Source organism: Emydura macquarii, unplaced genomic scaffold (assembly GCF_026122565.2).
Source record: "Emydura macquarii macquarii isolate MOO-44397 ecotype Brisbane River unplaced genomic scaffold, CSIRO-AGI_Emac_v2 contig_1146, whole genome shotgun sequence".
NCBI classification, from domain to species: Eukaryota; Metazoa; Chordata; order Testudines; family Chelidae; genus Emydura; species Emydura macquarii.
The window spans coordinates 8020232-8041955 of record NW_027131283.1 but is presented as its reverse complement, the minus strand read 5'-3'; the positions used below and the strand labels follow the sequence as shown (position 1 = coordinate 8041955).

The 21724-nt window shown below is 41.0% G+C and overlaps 1 long non-coding RNA gene across 1 annotated transcript; it reads right to left on the bottom strand.

Moving 5' to 3' along the window:
* Positions 1 to 1213: 1213 nt before the first annotated feature.
* On the bottom strand, positions 1214 to 20039 carry LOC137152197 (uncharacterized). The gene is made up of 3 exons (XR_010919472.1): positions 19948 to 20039; positions 5429 to 5523; positions 1214 to 1328 (listed from the first exon to the last, which is right to left on the bottom strand). It is a non-coding gene; the product is annotated as an uncharacterized lncRNA (long non-coding RNA).
* Between the last annotated feature and the right edge of the window lie 1685 nt (positions 20040 to 21724).

Sequence of the window (21724 nt, the reverse complement as noted above, 5' to 3'; positions counted from 1 at the left end):
ACATGGATTGAAACGTGCCTGAGTCAATTCTCCAGGGTGTGCCTGACTTGTTTTGGCTAACAGCGTCCTCTCGGATCCATAGTAAAAGATTCATAACGTAAATGCAGCTCCCACTGACATTTTGTTCCACTTTGCTTTAGACAACTCTGAAATGTCTGCTTCAATTGAGACCCATTTTCCAAAATCCCCATGGTCCTGATGTTCTCAGGAAGTAGCCTAACAATGCCAATATTCATGATATATAGTGATTTCTGACTCAAATTTTAGAGCTGGCTTGTGATGCAAACATATGTGCCCCTAAGCCATTCCATGATTAGAAAGAGCTAATCTATTTGAAGCAACACGTAGTCCTTAATTAACTATTTATCTTTCATGAAAACTACATTGGCAGCTGCAAGGAGATAAGAAAATCCCAAGGTGAGAGAGAACCTGTTTTTTGTGTGGTACCAAAAGTTAAGAACGTCAGTAGAGAATGATTCTGATCCTACTTCCATTCAAGTAAATAGCAAAACTCCCATTAACTTCGTGGAAGGAGGAGTGGGCCCCAAAGTCTATAATGTAAACACAAAATCCTTTGATCAGATTTCACATCAGCCATAAAATGAGAGAAGTTAGCAACAGAAACATCTTAGTCCATCTCTCTACCAGTGCCAGATTGCTCCCTACAAGAGGCTTGAGTATTTTGTCAAATCCACATTTAAAGGTTCTTGGCAATGAGCTTCCATCATTCCTTTGGGAGACCGTTCAACTGTCTAATAGATATCACCTGCCAGGAAATTTTTCCTATGGTTCAAGCTACAGGGTCTTTTCATTCAAAAAAAAAAAAAAAAAAAAATCTGTCCCATCAATGTGCGGGACTGACAGAAAAGGCTGGTGGAAACCATGATACCTTTGCTTGCAACATGCAAAAGTAAAGTTAATGCGTCACTAATTTAGAATTGCTGCCACCCTAGCCCAGGTTGTGTAATGTACAGTTTGTGTCAGAGCTCAGTCAGCAGGAAGAGAGAAAAACAGTCTCAGCACTGCTTTCCTAAGTTACCTGATAGTTCAGGCTAGTCACATTGCTGGAAAGAAGGAGACAGGGATGGTGCAGCAGACTAGGAGCGTGATGAATTTTCTTGCAATGAACAAGAACATCCTGCACTGGTCAAAGATGCCAGACGGGGGTGGGTAACTGCTGCTATCAGGTCACAAAGCAGTGTAAACACCACAATGGATGCCATTTTTATTTATTTTAGCTCCCCTGAACAATTGACAGGCTTCAGAGGGTCCAATGAAAAGATCTGTCTAGTCCCAACTCCCAGCCGAAGGCCGAGCATCAGCTAATTCTGAAAGCGAAAGAAAGGAAATATTATTCCAGTTACTCTGCCACTGAGCAACGCACGCAAGAGTAAGAGGGAGGCAATTGTGGTCTGTTGGCCAAAACCCATGGCATATGAACATTTTTACCTTGGGGTGTGGGTGCAGAAAGAGAGTGAGTTTATTAGCGTCCTGGCGTGCTTACCAGCTCCACTGCTAATTACTCAGCTAGGGCCTATTCTCTTCCCTCAGGGTATATGAGTAAATTCCACCGAAGACTATTTGAAGTTATTTGTGTCCTGCAGAGGGAGGATAAGGCCCTTGGAGTTGTTCTTTTATATTTAATTTATATGAGGTTGATTTGTATCTGGCTATTTTTCAAATACATATGATTCATTTTTGCATGGGAATATGGGAGTGGCTCTATTATTTTTGCTTAATCACTTCATGTTTTTCTGTCACTGGAACATGCTTTAACAACTCTGGGGGAGGGGGGAGCCTAGTGGGAACAGGCTGGGTGACTCTGTCTCAGCTTGTGCTGCTGCTCCATGTGCATGAGAAATTCTGTAGCGTAGCTCCTCCTGATTTTTTGAACTGGGTTTTCCAATTAGGGCAGCTGGTCAATTTCTGACCCCTCTATGGGATTGGTTTCTCGGAGAAAAAATGAACTTCATCCTGTGTGTTCAAGGGATAAGACGTCTACAGTGGCTGCTCCTGCTGTAGGTCAGAAATAGGGTCCCATACACCTTTCAGGAACAGCGTGTCTAAATGCTGCTGCTATGCTTGCTTCCAGCCACACTCTTTTTATATCAGAGTCCAGAGAGCCTGCTATCATCACTAGCATTAGCTAGGACATTTTAGAGCAATAAGCCTTGCATAGACAGACTCCACACACTCTCCAAAGATTATTTGGGCATCTGTCTTTGCTTCCTACAGGCTGGACAGGTTGGCTATCACAGATTGCAGAACCAAAGCACAATGTGGGGTTTTGCCCAAACCAAAATCACACCACCTTGTCTTCTCTAGTGATCACATTACCCATATTTTACAGTGCTCAAAAGTGTGTTAGTTGCTTCACAAGTGACAGAAATGTCGTCCCTGCCTGAAAGAGTTTACACCCTAAATTATACATTTTACAGTTCTGGTTTTTAATAAAATAAGTTTTGCAAAACTACTACAGACATAAAGTTTACACCTCTGCAGATGTAAACTGGCATGACTCCATGGACTTTAAAATCTGTGCTCTGAATACAGAAAAATGAAAAGGCATTTCCTTGCCCCTTTGCAGGCGAACACTTGACAAAAATAGTAGGTTTGCACTTTAAAGATAGACTAAGTACACAGCTTCACAAGGAATATGCTGCTAATGCAATATTTGTTCTCCCAATGGATCGGCTGCAAGCATCGTAATGATTTGCAATAACATTGTACTAGGTGAGGTGTCCAGGTCTTGTACTTAAGATGGGACTACAGCCTGATCTACACACAGATTATGCACTGGCATAACTATTTCAGTTATGGATGTGATTTTTTTTTACCAATATATTTAGACCAGAATGTGTTGGCACAGTCAAACCAGTGTAAAGGTTCTTATAGCGTTATATATGGGAATAGCTATATCAGTATGAAGCACCCATATATATATATATATATATATATATATATATATATATATATATATATATACATACACATATATTGATAACATATATATTGGTATAACTGCATCCACACTAGGGAGGATTGTATTGCTTTAATTATAGTGGGATGGTCAAAGCAGTAAACTGGTGTGTGGAAAAGGCCTAAGAACTGTGACTCATGATGCTGTTCTCAATGGTTCATCTGTTCACTGTGTGACCCTGGGCATGTCACTTAACTCATCTGTGCCTCAGGTTACCCATTTGTAGGAGAAGTATGATAATGGCTTCCAAGGGTGTTGAGAGTCTTATTAGGTAACTGCTCAGTATGGAAACTTTTTGAGACCCTCCAAGGAAAGGTGCTATAGAAGTACAAAAGTATTATTGCTGTTAATATTTGTACACTTTGGATTTAGTGAATGGACTGACTTGGTTAGTTTTTATTTGTTGTAACCAGATTCACTAATCTACTTACAGGAAACTTGGCCTAACAAGAAATATATCCAGAGGAAATCTGCCAGCCGCTGCAGGAGTTCCTCAGTGAACTCAAAAAAGCTTCTGTTAAGGAATCTGGAACCAGACATTTCAATGGCAGGTGTCTCAGTATGTTGGGCAGCAAGGACAGAACATAAGCACAGGCTTTCCTCCTTCTGCAGTCCTAGAAAGGAGCTGCTGGTTTGTTTTTTCCAGAGAGCTCAGGTACTCGATATGATGGCAGTTCTTTTCCAGTATATAAATAATTTATTGGCTACATACATCTGCTGGCAGCCGGCTACAATATGTCATACTGAGGAATGTGAGAGAGCAACAAAAGAGCACTCCCTTGGCAGGCAGCAATGAAGAGGCAGTTCAGCTGCCCATAAAACGCCATCGGGTAAGTATGTCCATCCTGTTACCAACAACAAATCTCACACAGAACTACAGACATCGGAAGGGGAAGCAGTTGATGTTAATTTTCAGGATCATTTGTATCTTTGTCAGTAGGTTGGTTTCCATGTAGAGCAGTGAGTGTTAATTATACTGTTTTCTTAACAGATATCAGATGTTGCATTTCAAGTCTCTGGATAAGACTTGGGCCAAATACTGTCTCTCTGACATAAAGCCATGAACAACTTGAAACCTCCCTCAGTTAGATTTAATGGAAACAGCCAAGTACTTTTTCAGAGCTCCCAATAGCAGAATTCCCATTGATTGCAATAAGAGTTGAAGGCGTGAAGCTGCTGCAGAGTAAGGTCCTAGTGTTCCCAATGTTTTCTTCACACACCATTGCTGGGAATACCCTCCTGAGGCTTGAACAAAACATGCCTTTCCCCAGTGATTGTGATTGTCCATTTAGCAAGTACTTCCACTCTCGTCTCTTCCCCTGCACCACCTGCGTTACAAAACTTGAAGGTAGAGTTTTATACTTGTGTTTTAATTAGCTATGTTTTCTGCAGGTATTTCAAATGCGGGTGCCTAATGTGGGGCACCTAATCCCATATTTAGGCTCCTAAATAAAAGGATCCCAATTTTAAGAGGTGTTTTGCACCTGCTGCTCCAGAATTTGGCTTTGAATTCCCAAGTTAAGTTACTTGCATGGCTTCTTGCATGACTGCATTAGAGAGTGGCAAGCATCAGCAGTCTGTAACAACTATATGAACATCCCAGACATAGACAGTGCCTGGAAATAAAGGTAATGTAGGTTAAGTAGATTGTTGTCAGGATGTCTGCTGACATTTGCAGCCACAAATACTGTGTGCTCAGTCCCAGCATTTTCCATGTGCTGCTTGAACTGAGGCCAGCTGAAGTGCATTCTGGCGATATTATCTGCATGAAATTTGCATTAAAAATTAGAAACAAAATACAGCCCCAACTAGGGATGTCAACCAATTAAAAAAGAACTAACTGCAATTAATCGCAAGATTACAAAAAAAGAGTTGATTAATCACAGTTTTAATTGCACTATTAAACAACAATGCAATCCCAATTTAAATGTATTATAAATATTTTTGGATGTTTTCTACATTTTCAACTATATTGATTTCAATTACAACACAGAACACAAAGTGTACAGTGATCATTTTATATTAATATTTTTATTACAAATATTTGCACTATAAAAAAGATAAAAGAAATAGTATTTTCCAATTCACCTCATATAGGTACTGTAGTGAAATCTGCTGTGAAAGTACAACTTACACATGTAGAATTTTTATTATTTTTTTAACATAACTGCACTTAAAAAACAAAACAGTGTAAAACGTTAGAGCCTCCAGGTCAAAGCATGAAGGGGCATATGAACATTTAGCATATATGGCGATGTCAGCTGCCACAGTGCCATGCAAAGGCCTGTTCTTTCAGGTGACACTGCAAATAAGAAGTGGGCAGCATTATCTCCCGTACATATAAACAGATTTGTTTGCCTTAGTGATTGCCTGAACAAGAAGTAGGATTGAGCGAACTTGTATCTGGGGAATTGAAAAATACTATTTCTTTTGTTTATTCCAACTTACTTGGTCACTTCTAAGTAGAGTCGTAGATTCCAAGGCCAGAAGGGACAACTGTGTTCGTCGTACATCACAGGCCGCAGAACTCGCCCAAAAGAACTCTGAGAGCAGCAAATTAAGCTAATTCAGAATCAGGCATTCTTATTCCAGAATAAAAGTGTCTACGCATGGTGATAATCAGGAATAGCTATTCCAGAATGTGTAGACAAGCCCCTAGAGTTGCTGGGAAGCAGGACTGCCCTAGTCACTCCCTCTTCTGCCTTTGACCTGCCTGCTACTAAGCTGACCAGACTTCGGCCCCTGCTCTAGCACTACATGATGGAATTCTATTTTTGTTTAGTTATATTTGGTATGAAGCCAATAAGATCAGAAGGGATTATATTATGCAATGATTAGAACAGTTTTGCAGCTACCTTTGAGGTGTTATCCTGACAATTTTCTTTTTCCTTTCCTTTCTGTTATTTTTTTTTTAAATTTGCATTTTAAAGCAGCTATTTTCCCAACAAAATGCTCATCCAGTGAGGCAGCAAACTCGCTACTCAGTGGTGTTGTCACATGGTTTAAATATATGCTTGTCCAAAAATTGAAATTTGGGGTAGCTTGATTCTCCACTTATCTAGTCATTTACATCAGTGAAAAGTGGTGTAAAATGCTACCAAAGAGGAATACTCTTCCCCCTTCATTGATTGAGTGGTATGGAGGGCTGGCATGGCTTTCTGAATCCACTCAGCTGGAGTTACAGGCTTAAGATGTAGGAGATTTGAAATGAAGTTTTATCCTTTTGAATTGTGCTCGATGGGTAAGGTGTGGCTGGCAAGTAACACGCTAAAGGTTTGGCTGCCATCTGCTGGTGAATTCCAGGGGCATGAAATGCAGGTATTCAAAAATGAAAGCTCATAGTAGAAATTCTAAAGAACACTTCACTGTAACTTTTTTTTGCTCCCATGTCATTATTGTTCTGTGGCCCGAAACTAGCCCTAGCATGTTATCACATTGCAGTCTGGGGCACAGATTTAAGCCTTCAGACTTTGGAGTGTTATGCTCTTCCTGCCAGTGAGGAGATCACCATTTTCTCTGTTACAACTCCTGGTGTGTAACCTACAAAAAGCAGACGTCCAGCAGGAAGGTTCAAACCGGGGGACTCTTCTATGTGGCCACCATCACTATAGTCTCCAAGCGCCTAAGGTGAAAGTGGTACTGTGGGTGTTTTCTGAAGAAGGAAGCTCAATGAGGTTGTGATTAACAACACAGCCTTGAATAGTACCCTCCAGTTCTTCATCTAGATATAGAATCATAGAATATTAGAGTTGGAAGGGACCTCAGGAGGTCATCTAGTCCAACCCCCTGCTCAAAGCAGGACTACCTCAGCTATATCATCCCAGCCAGGGCTTTGTCAAGCCTCAGCTTAAAAACCTCTAAAGATGGAGATTCCACCATCTCCCTAGGTAACCCATTCCAGTGCTTCACCACCCTCCTAGTGAAAAACTTTTTCCTAATGTCCAACCTAGACCTCCCCCACTGCAACTTGAGACCGTTGCTCCTTGTTCTGTCATCTGCCACCACGAGAACAGCCTAGCCCCATCCTCCCTGGAACCCCCTTTCAGGTAGTTAAAGGCTGCTATCAAATCCCCCTCATTCTTCTCTTCTGCAGACTAAACAAGCCCAATTTCCTTAGCCTCTCATAAGTCCTGTGCTCCAGCCCCCTAATCATTTTTGTTGCCCTCCGCTGGACTCTCTCTAACTTGTCTACATCCTTTTAGTAGTGGGGGGGGGGGGTCCCAAAACTGGACACAATACTCTAAATGCGGCCTCACCAATGCCGAATAGAGGGGAATAATCACTTCCCGCGACCTGCTGGCAATGCTCCTCCTAATGCAGCCCAATATGATGAGCCTTCTTGACAACCAGGGCACACTGCTGACACATATCCAGCTTTTTATCCACTGTTACCCCCAGGTGATTTTCTGCAGAGCTGCTGCCTAGCTCATCGGTCCCCAGTCTATAGCTGTGCATGGGATTCTTCCTTCCTAAGTGGAGGACTCTGCACTTTTCTTTGTTGAACCTCATTAGATTTCTTTTGGCCCAATCCTCCAGTTTGTTTAGGTCCTTTTGTATCCTATCCCTACCTTCCAGGGTATCTACCACTCCCCCCAGCTTTGTGTCATCCGCAAACTTGCTGAGGGTGCAATCTACCCCATCTTCCAGATCATTAATGAAGATGTTGAACAAAACCGGCCCCAGGACCGACACATGGGGCACTCCGCTTGTGACCGGTTGCCAGCTAGACATGGAGCCATTGATCACTACTCGTTGAGCCCTATGCTCTAGCCAGTTCTCTATCTTAGCCTGAGGTAATTTTGTCCTTTGTCTGAGGTAATTTTATTTCTTCCATGAGCCCTTTTCACAGGGGTCCCTAAGAATGCAATCATCATTTTGCTTGATCCTTCTTTCTCACAAAAAGGGCCCTATTCTCAAATGTATAGAGAATTTCTTTTGCCTTCTTCATATCTAAAGAGTCAGTTAAAATAGAAATCAAAGTTAATTGGCAGAACAAAGTAATCCAAGGAGCCATGAGCCATCATCAGCCTGGCCTGGCTTCAGAGCCAGCTTCTCAGCTATTAACAGACAACCTGCAAAAGGACCTCTTAATAGAGACTGGAAACAGCTTTCAGTGTCTTGCAGACAAATCACTGAGCCAATCAATATGTTCTCTAGGTCCTGCCAGGGTCTAGCACATTCCTTCTATGTACAGAGCATTTGTCTTTACTGCTGCAGAACATTAAAACACAGCAGGGAAAACAGTGACTAGTATCCAGGTGATCTTCAGACAAAATGCAAGGTTTCCTGTGAGAAAGAGATCTGAAAAGCCCACACCCCAGAGAAGTTTGAGTAAAGATTTTGTTTCTATTCCTTCTTGCCCTTTTCTCTGCGTTTAAACATTCGCTTTGCAAGAGGCAAGACTGAACTGAGCTGTCCCAGAATTTGTCATCTTGCTTCTCTTGTCTGTCCGATTTCTTAGTTCTCCTGTTTCATTTGTGTTTAATTAACTTACCTGCATCTGGCTGCTCTGCCCTAGAAGCAGTGTCTGAATTAAAATTGCAGATGGACTTTTTAAAAAAGTGAGCCCCTATCATGGGAGGGGTGATGTTAAATAGAGGGCAGAGCCAGGTCTTTATATACAGCTCTGGCTACTAACAGTGCAAAATTTGGGTTAGCTCTGGAGAACTGAGAAGCACGTTATACACTATACCTGTAAATTGGGAACATCTGATATGAAATCAAAGAAAAACAATGTCTGTTTTTATAGCCACTTTTCATAGTAGAATATCGCTCTAAAGCAGCTTTATGCTGTTATATTTTGACTTGACAAAGCATTTGATCTTTTTCCAAATATTCCCTGAATATGCAGGTCTGTTTATTTTTTCACCCTTGCTTGTGATTTGTAGACATCTTTTATAACGAACTTTGCACAAATACTATTACACCTAAAAACACTGTCTTCCCCATCGCTTCAAGGTAGTATGACAGCTGTACTCCAACTACTTTGTAACACTCTTTGGAGACAGAAAAATGGCTTACTTACTATGAAGGTATTTATAAGGAGTGTCTGTGTATTCACTATATGAAAGAAGAAATTAATGTTTTACGAGAGACCCTGTTCTAAGCACAAGTGAGATGCATACATTTCCCATGCATGTTGTGCCACTTGATGTAAAAACTGACCATTTCTCGAGGCATGTTAGTTTGTGGTTGCACTGGATTTCCAGATCTTTAAAACAGAGCCAAGTCATTGCATAACAATAAAATTGCTTAGGATCACACAATTTACTTTCTGGCAGAAGTAGAATACTGGATAGATTGTTACAAAGAAATACTGGGGGACGGGAGAGAATATTTGTTTGTTTAACTAATCCATTTGCATTTCTTGACCCCAAATTATTTATCTATAGGCCAATTTACTGGCCTTAGAATGCAATCTAAAACTGGTCCTACAAAAAAAAAAAAAGCACATAGCTCTAGAAAAAGAATAATTCAGAAGTACTCAGCAAGAATTTTAAATAATGAAAAGTTAAAAGCAGTGACAAAATGATGTAGCAGTTAAAGTGCAATTCCACTACAAAATCCAAGTGTTTTTATTTTAAAAAGCAACTTCTTAACCAACATCTCTCCTTATGTCTATTCAGAGTCACATCCTTTTACTGTAGTGACAAAATAAGTTTTACTGCTCTTTTCTCTTATTAGCCTTGAAAAGGCAAATAGTTAAAAGGGTGTGCGCTGGATTCTGTTCCTTCCTGTGCATCAACAGAATTGTTTACTAAATTCCAGTTAGCTACAGATTTATAATACCATTGAAGGTGATGGAATTGCACAGATATGCAATGAGTGGATAATTTGGCCTGCAGAACCCCTATTACCATTTAGGGTGTATGGAGCTTTAAAAACTGTGGTGACTATGCGTAATTACTGTTATGTTCACAGCATGCAAACAGAGACATTAGATAAAAACATAAAATACTCTTCCTGGAAGGCCGCAACGTAACACTACTTTATTTCTTAGAATTGGGAATGGTAACACACAAGAACCACAAAATAGGCAGAGCCAAGGCAGGTTGCTACCTAAAAGAGAGAGGCACAACTTATCACATTTGAAACTGGCTGGCTGTGGAGGCACTTGGGTTGCACACTTCCCTACAGAGCCCCCAGGCTGCAAGCAGGACCCAGAAAGCACCTGAGAATTTAAAGTGCTAGATCACAATTTTAACACAGTTTTCAGTGCGCCACAATTATTGCATCATCAAAGCCTGGAAGTTTTTGCATAGCAGAGTTGAAAAATTCTGTCAGTTGCAAATGGAGTTAGGTGGAGTGAACGTAAGAACTGAAATGTGGTTGAATGTGGCTTGAAAGCAAGATACGTTCACTGTGCTAAGGTTATTTTCTTATTACTTTTTATATAAGTCGAGCTCAGCAAAAATCAGAATTTCCATTCCACAGGAAATGTCATTATTTCAACGGTTGTTTTCATCCCACATTAAGACGAAAAGCTGAAATTCTTCACAAAAGGCAATATTAAAAAAAGTCAATAAAAATGTTGAAATGCCTCATGTAGACATTTTTGATAAAAATGAAACATTTTGACATTCCCAAAACTGAAATGTTTAATGTGGTTTGTTGAACTGACCAGCTTTGATTCAAGTCAGTCCGACATTTAAACTGAATTTTCCCATAGTTATTCATTGTTACATGGAAACTGTAGTTTCCCAGTTGCCCTCATTCTTCCTTATGGGCAAGGGTTCCTGGCTGCACTACATCTCCCAGGGTGCACCTACTGTCATGTGACTCCCAGGATGCACCAAGCAGTTTGGTCAGAAAGGAGTCTGAATTGCATCATGGGAGATCTAGTCCCAGAGGGAGCTCAGCCCAGAGGAGAGAACGAGGGCCTGAACTATAACGCCAATGAGGAAAGTGCAATAGGGAAATTCTGCTTAGTCAAATAATATTTTGTTTCAATTTTCTGTCAGGAAAATTGAAAAATTTGGCAAACTTGAAATTTTCCTGTGAAAAATTTTTATCACAGAGAAACTGTATTTTCCATCAAAAACTCATTTCAACTGAAAATTCTCAACCAACTTTCTATATAAGTAACCCTTTCTATATAAGTACATAAGGATGCATGAGCTCGAAAGAACCCAGCTTGAATTTGCAGGCCCAGCATTCACGGGGAATTTAACACTTTTACCTGTAAACTCATTTGATATGGAATTAATGCAAGAGAATGCCAAAGTTTTTACAGCCACTTTTCACAGTAGATTTGCATCCTAAAGGCTGTGACTAATTGCTGTGCAGTCTCATTGGGAGACATATAAAGGGCTCAAACTGCACAATCACCTCTCCCCCTCAGCTTCGGTGTTGTGGGACAGACTGATTCCATCACCTTATGCTTTTCTGCATCATCCTCATAAAAATTAAGGGCTTTATCTCAAGTTACAATCTCGAGGGTTCCTCCTCACCAGGAATGCACAATCTGCTTATCATCATTGGAATCAGTGGAAAAACTCCCATTGACTTCAGTTGGTATTGGCTCTGACCCTAGGACTGCAGTCACTGCCAAAATCCCTGACGCAGAAACACTCCCCATATCAGAACCTAATACCAGTGCAAAGTCTGGAACAGCTGCAGCAGTGATGCTTCAATAAGCCATTCTGAAATATAAAGAGGGGTACAAAAATGAGTTGTACCTTACTATAACCTATTACATACCACATGGCTATGCCTTTCGGGAGGAAAATTGTGACCTCAGTTGTACCAGCTGAGACTGGAATTCCTTCAAGACATCCTGATGACATCCGGAACAAATCTTAAGAGTTTTTTTAGTGTCACAATAACCCCAATTGTATCCTTAAGATATGTACATTTGAGGTATAATATTGCTTCAGCAAGGTGTGTTTAGGTAATCATTTCCTTACAGTGTCCCCCGCGAGCATACGCTTGGCAGGAAAACTAGATTTGCAAACAAATGACCAGAACATTCTGTTTAAAATGGAAAATTAACATTTTAATATTCTGCATGAGGTTTTGCTAGATGACTAGGGCTCCTAGGTGCTATGGTGGTAATTAATTAATTAATTAATCAGATGCTGAAATGCTGTGGAGCCACAACATTTTAAAGGCCACCAAAAACTGCTGAAGTCCATGAGAGCTGTTTGGTTTGGAAGCTGTTCTTCTTATGGGTGTCCCCCTACCATAGCCACTCCTTGAGTGATTTTAAAAAATGGGAAGGTGGGACAAATGTTTCAAATAGGATACTAGGATGGTTTAGCAGCTGTGATGACATTTATCTGGATAGGAAGTATATGGGAAGATTCAGTAGCTGAGAGTGGGAAGAAAGCTGTGTTGGGTAAGTGGTCAGCATCTGGGTCTTGCTTTTGACTCATCTGCGAACATTGGCTTTAACGGCCAATGGTCACTTAGTAATATAGAAGTTTTGACTCTTGCATTTTTCTTGCCATTTGGTCACCTGCCCCTAAATCTGTGTGGGTGCTAGTAAATAACAATCGTGCTGTGCAGGCATCCAATGAATTCTGTAGTTTTGGGGAGCTTTGTAGCTTTTGCTCCTTCCTGGGGTTGGATTCTCAGCTCTCTTTGCTGATGTCTCTTTCTAAGGCAAAAGGATCAAGCAGCCCTCTACCCTGTTGGGTGAAACTAAAAGGGAGAAAGGAGGTTTTCAGGTAATTAATGTTTATAACATCTATATGCACACATTGTAGTCAGGCAAGAATACCTCACTGTCTGGCTTCTCCTAGCAGTCTATCACTTCAATTTTTTGAATGAGAAATTAAATAAGACATAAAGGCACCAGTGAACGTGCTTTTGGAAACTGCCACATTTATGGTAAATAAAACACCTGCTCTTTGTAATTTAATCTTTGATAATCTGATGGCTATGACATCAATTACTGATGCATGGTTGGATGATAATTCAGATCAAATTTTGGGTGCTTTGGTTTCTGATAATTCAGTATCCCAGAACACAGTGTAAAAGTCCTTTGTTTATAGGTCCAACACAAAGTAAAGAACCCAGGTCTGGCAAAAACCAAGTACTGTGAGTATATGAGGTAAAGCAGGACCATCTTTTAGGGTTCTTCTGATACATATCAATCACCCTGTATAGCAGGAAATTTATGAATGAGTTGCTCTTGACTATGATCCTGGAAGGCCTATGAATCTGTATTGTATTGGATTTCAAGTCTGGTATGAGAGGGTTTTGGAGCCTTTGCTTTGAAATGCCAGTAGTTGATAGTTTCATTTAATCTCATTCAATGAGTTAGCATAGCCACAATGGAAAAGATCAAAGGGTGGACCTGATATCATTGGATTTAGTAATCCTTAGGGGAGGTGCCAAATATCTTGGGAGATCAAATCATCATAGTTTGCCTTTCAACATTGGGTTATCAAGATCACTGCTTCTTGTAATAAAAAATGTATAAATATTCACCCAAATATTTCCTTAATCTTTTGAGATCTGGGGAGATGTTGAAGTATTCAGACTTTTGTCTGTCCTTCACCAGAAATGTTAACAGAACAGTGAGAGTTCATATAAGTCTGATAATTTCCTTTTAACACAGTAGTACCAGTCCATTCTCATTCCATCCTAGTTTCTCAAAGACCATTAAGGTTTGGGTCTGTTCTAGAGTAATACAACTTGAGCAGGACATATTTGCCTTGCAAAATCATTACTTCCGGTATCATGGTTCTATATATTTGTAAAATCTGCTTCTTTTGTAGGACTGTTAGCCGCCTCTTCTAAACCCATCCAGCTAGCCTCATCAGAATGGTAGTTTTATTCATTTCAACTACGAGCTGCCAATAGACATGATACCGGGGGAGAGCAGGTCAGTTTTCAAGGACAAGAATTTGGATTTCCAAGATAATCTGAATTTACCTATACAGCTATTACCGGAGTTAGGTGTCAGGAATTCCATTGATTGCTCAGGAGGGCTTCAGATCAGCATCTGAGCTTCATGCGACTTGCGGCTTGGATCCTTTTCCCTACAAGTCTTTTTTCTGAATGGCAGGAGAGATTGATGTCAACCTGATACAGCATAGTAGTTCAGTTGTCATTACAAGAGGGCTGTGACTTGAAGATGAGCTGTGGTGAATCCTAAACTGAACAAAGCTCCCACAACATTGCCACACATGGTAGTTATGGGCCAGTCTCTTGGTTTGGCCAACCTTCCAGATGAATTTACAGGAACACACACACAGCAATGATATCTGCAGTTTGCATTCAGTTGAGAATACTGAATGTATGCTGCTATTGTTGGAGTAAAAAATTATTCACTAAAAACAGTTCCTCAAGAAGGCTGAACCTTGCTTGATGAAATTAATAGGCAGCAGGTTTAAAACAAATATAAGGAAGTAATTCTTCATACTATGTACAGTCAACCTGTGGAACTCATTGCCAGGGGATGTTGTGAAGGCCAAAAGTATAACTGGGCTCAAAAGAGAATTAGGTAAGTTCACAGAGGATAGGTCCATCAATGGCTATTAGCTAAGATGATCATGGACACAAGCCCATGCTCCAGGTGCCCCTAAACCTCCAGCTGCTAGAACCTGGGACTGGATGATAGGATCACTTGAAATTGCCCTGTTCCATTAATTCCTTCTGAAACATTTGGCACTGGCCACTGTCAGAAACAGGATACTGGGCTACATGGAACTTTGGTCTGACCCAGTATGGCCATACTTATCTTTCTGCAGGTGATCTAAGGTTAATTTCAACTTTTCATACTGTAGATCATGGGATTCTACATGACTTGGGTAACTGGTTATGTATGGCTGGGAAGCTGTTTAAATGGTTCTGGCAATCCCTGTCTGTAATGCTACTGGATGAATACTCATGGTACATTTCAAGGCTGTGAGCTATCTTTGATGTTCTACAGTCCAACTCTATATTTGGCCTCTTGAAGATATTTGTGAATTACAGGCTGAGTTACCACCACTGCCAAGTTGGGATTCAAGTTATATTTATCTTTCTCTCCAGACTGAAGGAGGGACATGTCATCTAAAGCTCTATACCATTGAAAGCTGAATAACAGATTACTATTTTAGGTTTTATTTTTAATGAGATCTTAATTGATTTTATTGTTGGTCTTTTGCAAGGAGTCTAGGAAGCTCTGGCAGACAAGTGCCTAATAAGTATCAATTACTTCAGAATGTCAGAATATATAACATACAGGTCTAGAGGTGCAGCAATACTGAGCATACAGGGTATATCTATGTAACAAAGAAGCAGTAAGAGAACTAGGCCTTTTCTAAAATATTAATATATCAATTCTGATAATGGTATCTTATCTCACCAATGACCATATTAGGGAATTTTGCCTTTGTGGGTATGATACAAAATGGACCAGCACAAACAAGGTTATCATGTCAGAAAAAAACTTGGCCTCAAAATGTGTGTTACTAATAGGGAAGCCCTTATTCCTATTCCTGCCATTGGACAGTAAACCAGTTCAATTTATTATATGCCCTTATTTGAACAATCATTTCCGCTTCTGTCAGCAGAAAAGAATGCCATCTACTGGGCTTGACAACCAACTCTGAAAAAGCACATTGCCATATCCAAGCAAAAGAGCAATCCCCTGCAGACCTGCCAGAGACAATGCTTCAAGCACAGTAATTGGCTGCAGACGTTCCACTGGCTCATATTTACTGAAATAAAGTGGCTCACTCCTGTACTGAATTTAAAAACACAGGGTGATGTAGTCCAAGGGCATCTACAGAAAATATGAGTGAAACATGAAAACAATTGTATTTGAAACAGTACTAGTTGATTTATTAGTGCAGTGCTGATCTCTTGCTGATGGCAGTGTAATTCCTGCCTGAGGGAAGATTCTGTGGTGCTTGGACTGAAAACAATTATTTAAAGTAAGAGAAGGGGCTAAATTCAGCCCAGGGGTAAACAGATTGATGGAGCTATACCTTTTCACACTATGGTTGAATTTGACCCCAGGTCTGCAATCTCAAGGCTGAATTTGACCACTGCCATGTGTCTAATCAGGCATCTTAATGTTACTTTGTTATTAAGCAAACTTTTTGAAAGGCACACCCCACCCCCAAACACAAAGATGAGCTCTTTCAGGTCAGACATAAGCTACATCCCATAATTATGTCTTATGTAATCTAATCTATTTTGGGCATTTCCAATGCATACATTGCTCTAGTACTGAGGTGCCATGTTTTTAATTAATTAGCAATTAGCAACATCACAAGGTATATTAGCTTGGAAGCAGAAGTTTCATTGCAGACATTTCTTGCTACAATGTTTCTGAGGTGATGTACCCCTTGATTTGATTAATTTTTACCATTATCCCAGGATGTGTTTGTAAGTATCCTTAGTTCTCAGTCTATTCCCACACATAGTACGGATATGGAGAGTCTAAAAAAAGTGGAGCCTTGCTTTGCAAAAGGCAGTGGGTTGAATTGCAATAGCAAAGGGAGGAGTCTGGAACTGTTAAATTTGAGTACTCACTCATCAGACTGTTATCACAGTCCCACTTTTTAGAGCAGGGAATTCTCCTCTGTTCCTTTCATAGACCCAGCCAATATAACTCTAGCATGTGTGGACTGATTAGAGAGGTTTCAGAGACCTATTTTATGTTACTGTCCATTGCTAGGTTACCTATTCTTGTAGTTCTGTAGGTATATTTTTAGGTCAGTGACAGGTGTGTACCTCACACAGGCTCTGAAAGGCTTAATATAGGCCTGAGAGGCCAATTATGTTAACTGGCTGCATCTCAAGGGCTTAATTAAAGATGATTCCCAGGTGGGAGAGGATGGATAGTTTGAACAAAGATGGAATTTAAACAGAAGAAAGTTTAAACAGAAGAAGTTTAGAACAGACGGGGTCACAGGGAGAAATTCTGCAGTCACTCATTGGGACGAGAGAGTGGAGAAACTGGGAGAGTCAAGGAGAAAGCCTTGGCAAGAGGTCAGGAAAGACATGGAGCAGCTGTAGGGGTGGTGAGTCCTGATAAAAAGGCAGGATTGGGCCTTCCAAGGGGAAAGTTCTGGGAGGTGTTTAACTGAGGAACTATGTAAGGGAAACTTAAGGGGAACAATAGGTCAATCCAGAGGAGGGCGGAAATTAGGTTAAATTATATTTTTGGTTTGAGATTTACTGGCGGATGTCAGGGGGAAAGCCCTGTGAGCCCTGGCCATGAGAGAAGGCTGAACCTAGAGAGGTTGTGGAGAGAAGCTCTGGTAAAAGATTATGGTAGGAAGAAGTCCAGAGAGGTATCTGGGAGGAGAGGGGGGTTAATAAACAGACCTTGCCCACTCACTATAGGGTCCATGGGACTGCAACCCAGAGGGGGGGCTCTGTTCACCTTCCAGCCAGTGGTGTGGTGGCATGAGTAGGGAGAAGGGGACATGGATGATGGAGAGCCCTGAAAGAAGGGTTTGAGAACTATGGGGCCCAGAGTTGAGGCCAAAGACCATTTTATAAGAACATTTGGACTTCTATTCGTTGGATTTCTTTTTAACCCCCAAAAGGGTGGGACTACATCGTAACCTGGCCAAAGAGCTGAGCCATAGGAATAGAGACAACCACAAGGCTGGATCAGCAGTCAGATGGGGAAAGAGCCTACTACCCCATGCCCAGCAGTGAGTGAACTCACACCAGCAGTGAGTGAACTCTTCCACAGGTTCCTTCTTTGAGGTTTGACTCTTACAGGATTCTTAAATTTTCATTGTCTTTTTGTTTGGTAAAACTTTTATGACCACTTGCTAAGTGTTCTGAATGGTGCCTCTTCAAAAACAGAAGATAGACAGACATATATTGGGGTCAAATTTAACTGTCCAAAAATTGTGCTTGGAAGGAAAACACACATTAACATTTCTTGGCTTAGAATGAAAACAAACTGACAGTTACGTGCACTATTTTGGAAGATTTAACTCAGTTTTCATTTCCTACATTAGTAGCAATCCCTTTTCTGAGCCATGTACTGTGTTTGGTCTACAGTGAGGGATGGCCATGCCCCATGTATATGTTTGTGTACATATTTTTATGGCATTCATCACTGCAGTGTCTGAATGCCTTATACAAATAATGAATTAAGCCTCACAGACCCAGTCTTGTGGCTTAATTACACCACCAGTCTTCCTCTCATACCTTTGGGAGACTTTCAATATTCTCTTAAGATGGCCTATGCTTCTTTCCAATGTAAGCCCTCTAGCAGTGTTTGCTAGAAAGGATTACTAAATATCCTATTGTAATGAAAAGGCAGTTTAGATTGTAAAAAGGAACTTTCAGATTATATAGCTCCTAGTATGTGAAAGATTTCCCTATCTGCCTTATCTGCCCCCTGCTTCTTTCCCACAGAGTAATGTACACAGATCTTTGTAGGCAGCAGGGGCTCATAAAATGTTGGAGGAGAGATAAGAGGATGCCATACAAATTATTTTGTTTGTTCTCCCTGCCAAAGATCAAGAATGGCCTTCAACACCCAATGAGTTACACAAACACTCCTTTTACTGAAAAATCATACACTAACTATGCTTTAAGTAAAATCAGTTGTAGAAATATCTGTATTGAGTGGTGGCAAGAAAAGCAATGAACTGTGAACTCAAAGCTATAGTGAAATCAGATCCATGCCAATGACAGCCATGTTTAAACATGGGGATAGCTGCTATACAAAGGGTATATTTTCTGAGAAGGTACTAGCCAAAAGTGATAGCACTATCCCCCAGGTAAATTCTAGCATTGACTAATATAGTGGTAGAACAAATATTCATGACTTGTCAGGGAATCCATTTAATCTGTGAGAGGAACTATGGTCCAGTGTTCAGGGTGCTAGCCTAGGACATTAGAAATCGGGGTTCAATAACCTGATGTGTCCCAGACTTCCTGTGTGACCTTGGGCAAGTTAGTCTTTCTGTATTGTGTAAATATTGGGGCTGCTCAGTGCTGGAACATACCAAACCCCTAAGGTGCCAATAGCATGCCCTCTGTACTGCAACATGGAGGAAAGCACTGTAGGTGCTTCAGCAGCTAGGCCTTGTAGGTGCTAGTCCTGATGGGTCCCAATAGCCATTCAGACACATGGCTAAGAGAGAGGGTATTTTACTAGGACAGGAAAGGGAAAGTTGCAAATACCCTAGGTACGGAGGTTTAACAGTTATAGCTCAAAGTGCGCCACAGTGATCCTTGTATGGGTCCTTGGAGGCAGTCCAGTCAAGAATCAGGGCTTCCTAGTGCCTGGAGTACACACTCCAATTCAATCTCTATTCCAAGCAAACAGGAGCTTGCAGGTTTCCAGGCTTATTGAGGCCCTTTTGCATTGGATCCCTGCCCAGCCACTGCTGCTCCCCCATTAGCCCAACACAGATGTTACAGCTGGATGCAGGTCTAGCAGTCATAGCCTGTTCCATGCACAGCTCTGCATCTAGCTTCTCTACAGCTTCCAGCTTCCCATGCAGCTGCTGCTATCCAACAGAACCCAGCCACTTCCTGGTTCAAGACCTTTCCTGGCCAGGGGAAAAGGAATTGCAATGGGGAGGGGACTGATGGGAGTTGTAGTCCCGTTTAGCAGATCTATCACAATCGCAATTTCTCCATCCATAAAATAATATTTCTTACCTCACAGGAGTGTGTTAAAGACTGTGAGGTGCTCAGATACCATATAGAGGGCCAAATATCCTATGGAAATACAAGTCCCTCTTCTAGCAACAACTGTGTTTAAATACTGGTATGGTTCTGATCCCAGTAGGGGCTGGACCTGAACTACCCCTCTTCCTCCACCCCTCTCGCAGGTTGGTGTTGGAGCAGCTGAAACGAAAGTTCTCAGAACACTCAGGCTATACAAAACAAAGCACTTTTGGTTTTCCAGTTCATTTACAAGGCTCCTTTCAACCAAAATAACAGAAAGTAGGAAAGTCTCTGACAATGTTCTCTTTATGGAGTTAAACAATCTGTAAACTCCAAACAATATTTTAAAAAGGTCACATAAACAGAGCAGCTCCTACCTCTACATTTCCTGTGCTGGCCCCTGGTCAGCAATCCTCTCTTTTCCTCTCATGAATAAAGCCCAGCCCCTTCTTATGGTCTGAGCCCCGCTAGACACAGATGCACCTGACTGCCTCAGCTCAGGGAACCTTGCCCTGCAGGGACTTAACTAAAAATACCCCACACTACTGATTGGCTCAGCAAGGCTTCATCCAAGGGGAACTACTTAGTCAACTGGTGACAGGGCTGCAGGACCTCCTGTGTGAAATGACCCATCCCACTGCCAGTTATTCTCTATTTCTTGTGACAGGCTACAGAGGAGTTGTTAGGAGAGTGAGCTGGAATCTAAGACATATCCTAAAGCTGAGCAGATGGACTCTGGATCACTTTCTTATTTGTACTTCTGCAATGCCAATACCAAGCTGCACTTGTTCCCTACATAAATGTAAGGGTCAGTCAGATTTATTTAATTTCAAACTTGTTCCTCTCACATTGAGCCAAAAACAATTTAGTTATGCACCCTAGTAAGAGGGAAAACACCTTTTGCTAATGATGAAAAAGTATCAGATTGGGAAAATTTGTATAGGTAGATTTGGCAGCCTTCTCATATGTATCTGGAGTGTGAATCTTTGGGCCAAATTTTCAGAGGGGATTTAACCTGGTATCTGATATTGTGCCCGAATATTTTGCACATAGAATTTAATGTATACCCAAACAAGTGTTTGAGTGTGAAAATGCCGAAGACATGAGGTTGGCTACTCAAGTTCCATTTGCACATTGCTTAAACTGAGAAATACACTTGCTCTCCTCAGTGTTGAATATGCATTTGTGCACTTCCCATGACTGGGTCCCTCCCAGGCCTACTCTTGTGCTTTCATTTAGAAGTGTACAAAGTTTTACACTGTTGAGCATCATTTATTGACAAAATTCCAATTTTGCATCTCTTTTTTAAAATTTAGCTTGTAATATACATGGTATTTGAAGTGGCATGATGGTGAGGTGGAACAGCACAGCAATTTACACCAGAAGTGATGCCTGAAATCAGCACTCTTGGAAACATTGTAAAACAGGATCCTGTGGTCTCTAAGGAGACTGATACTAAGTTACACTTGAATTTTTTTCTTTTTTCCTTCATTCTACTCTCAGGTCCACAGTCATGCACTCCCACTGGCTTTTTAGTGTAGAAGTGCATCCTGACCCTTGGATGGAGATAAATTTTCACCATCTACTGGTGGCTGAAGGGACAAAGCCAGAAAACGTAAGAAGATAAAGAAATAACAAAGCTTGAGAGAACCTGGAATGTGTCCCAACACAGTCAAGAAAAGGACAAAGAAGTCACTGCCATTGTTTCCTTTGCACCAAGCAACACAACAATTGAAGCCAGCAAAATTCTAGGCAATATTGAAAAACTTTTTTCTGTTCTTCACTGCCTACTACTGCACATGAGTAAATGCTTATATCATTCTGTCTGTAAGTGAAGAAAGGAGCACTTGCATTTTACAAAGTATGTGAGTCAGATCCTGGGTCATGGCTGTGCATAGAGTGCTGGTCAGATTGTATGTGCGCATAGGTGCTGGAAAGCTCATCTTTGCATTACCCTGATCCCACTGCTGTTCTGTGTGAGGCTAGTCTCTGTGTCAAATTAGAGCAGCCTAAGGATATCAGGATATTTTGGGGGTTATCTATTTGCATCAGCACCATAGGAGTGAGGGCTGTGGGCAATAAAGCATAACATTACAGGCTTGTGCATAGGGTGTCCACTTTCCCCTGCTGTTTGATACTTGTATGTGCTGTAGT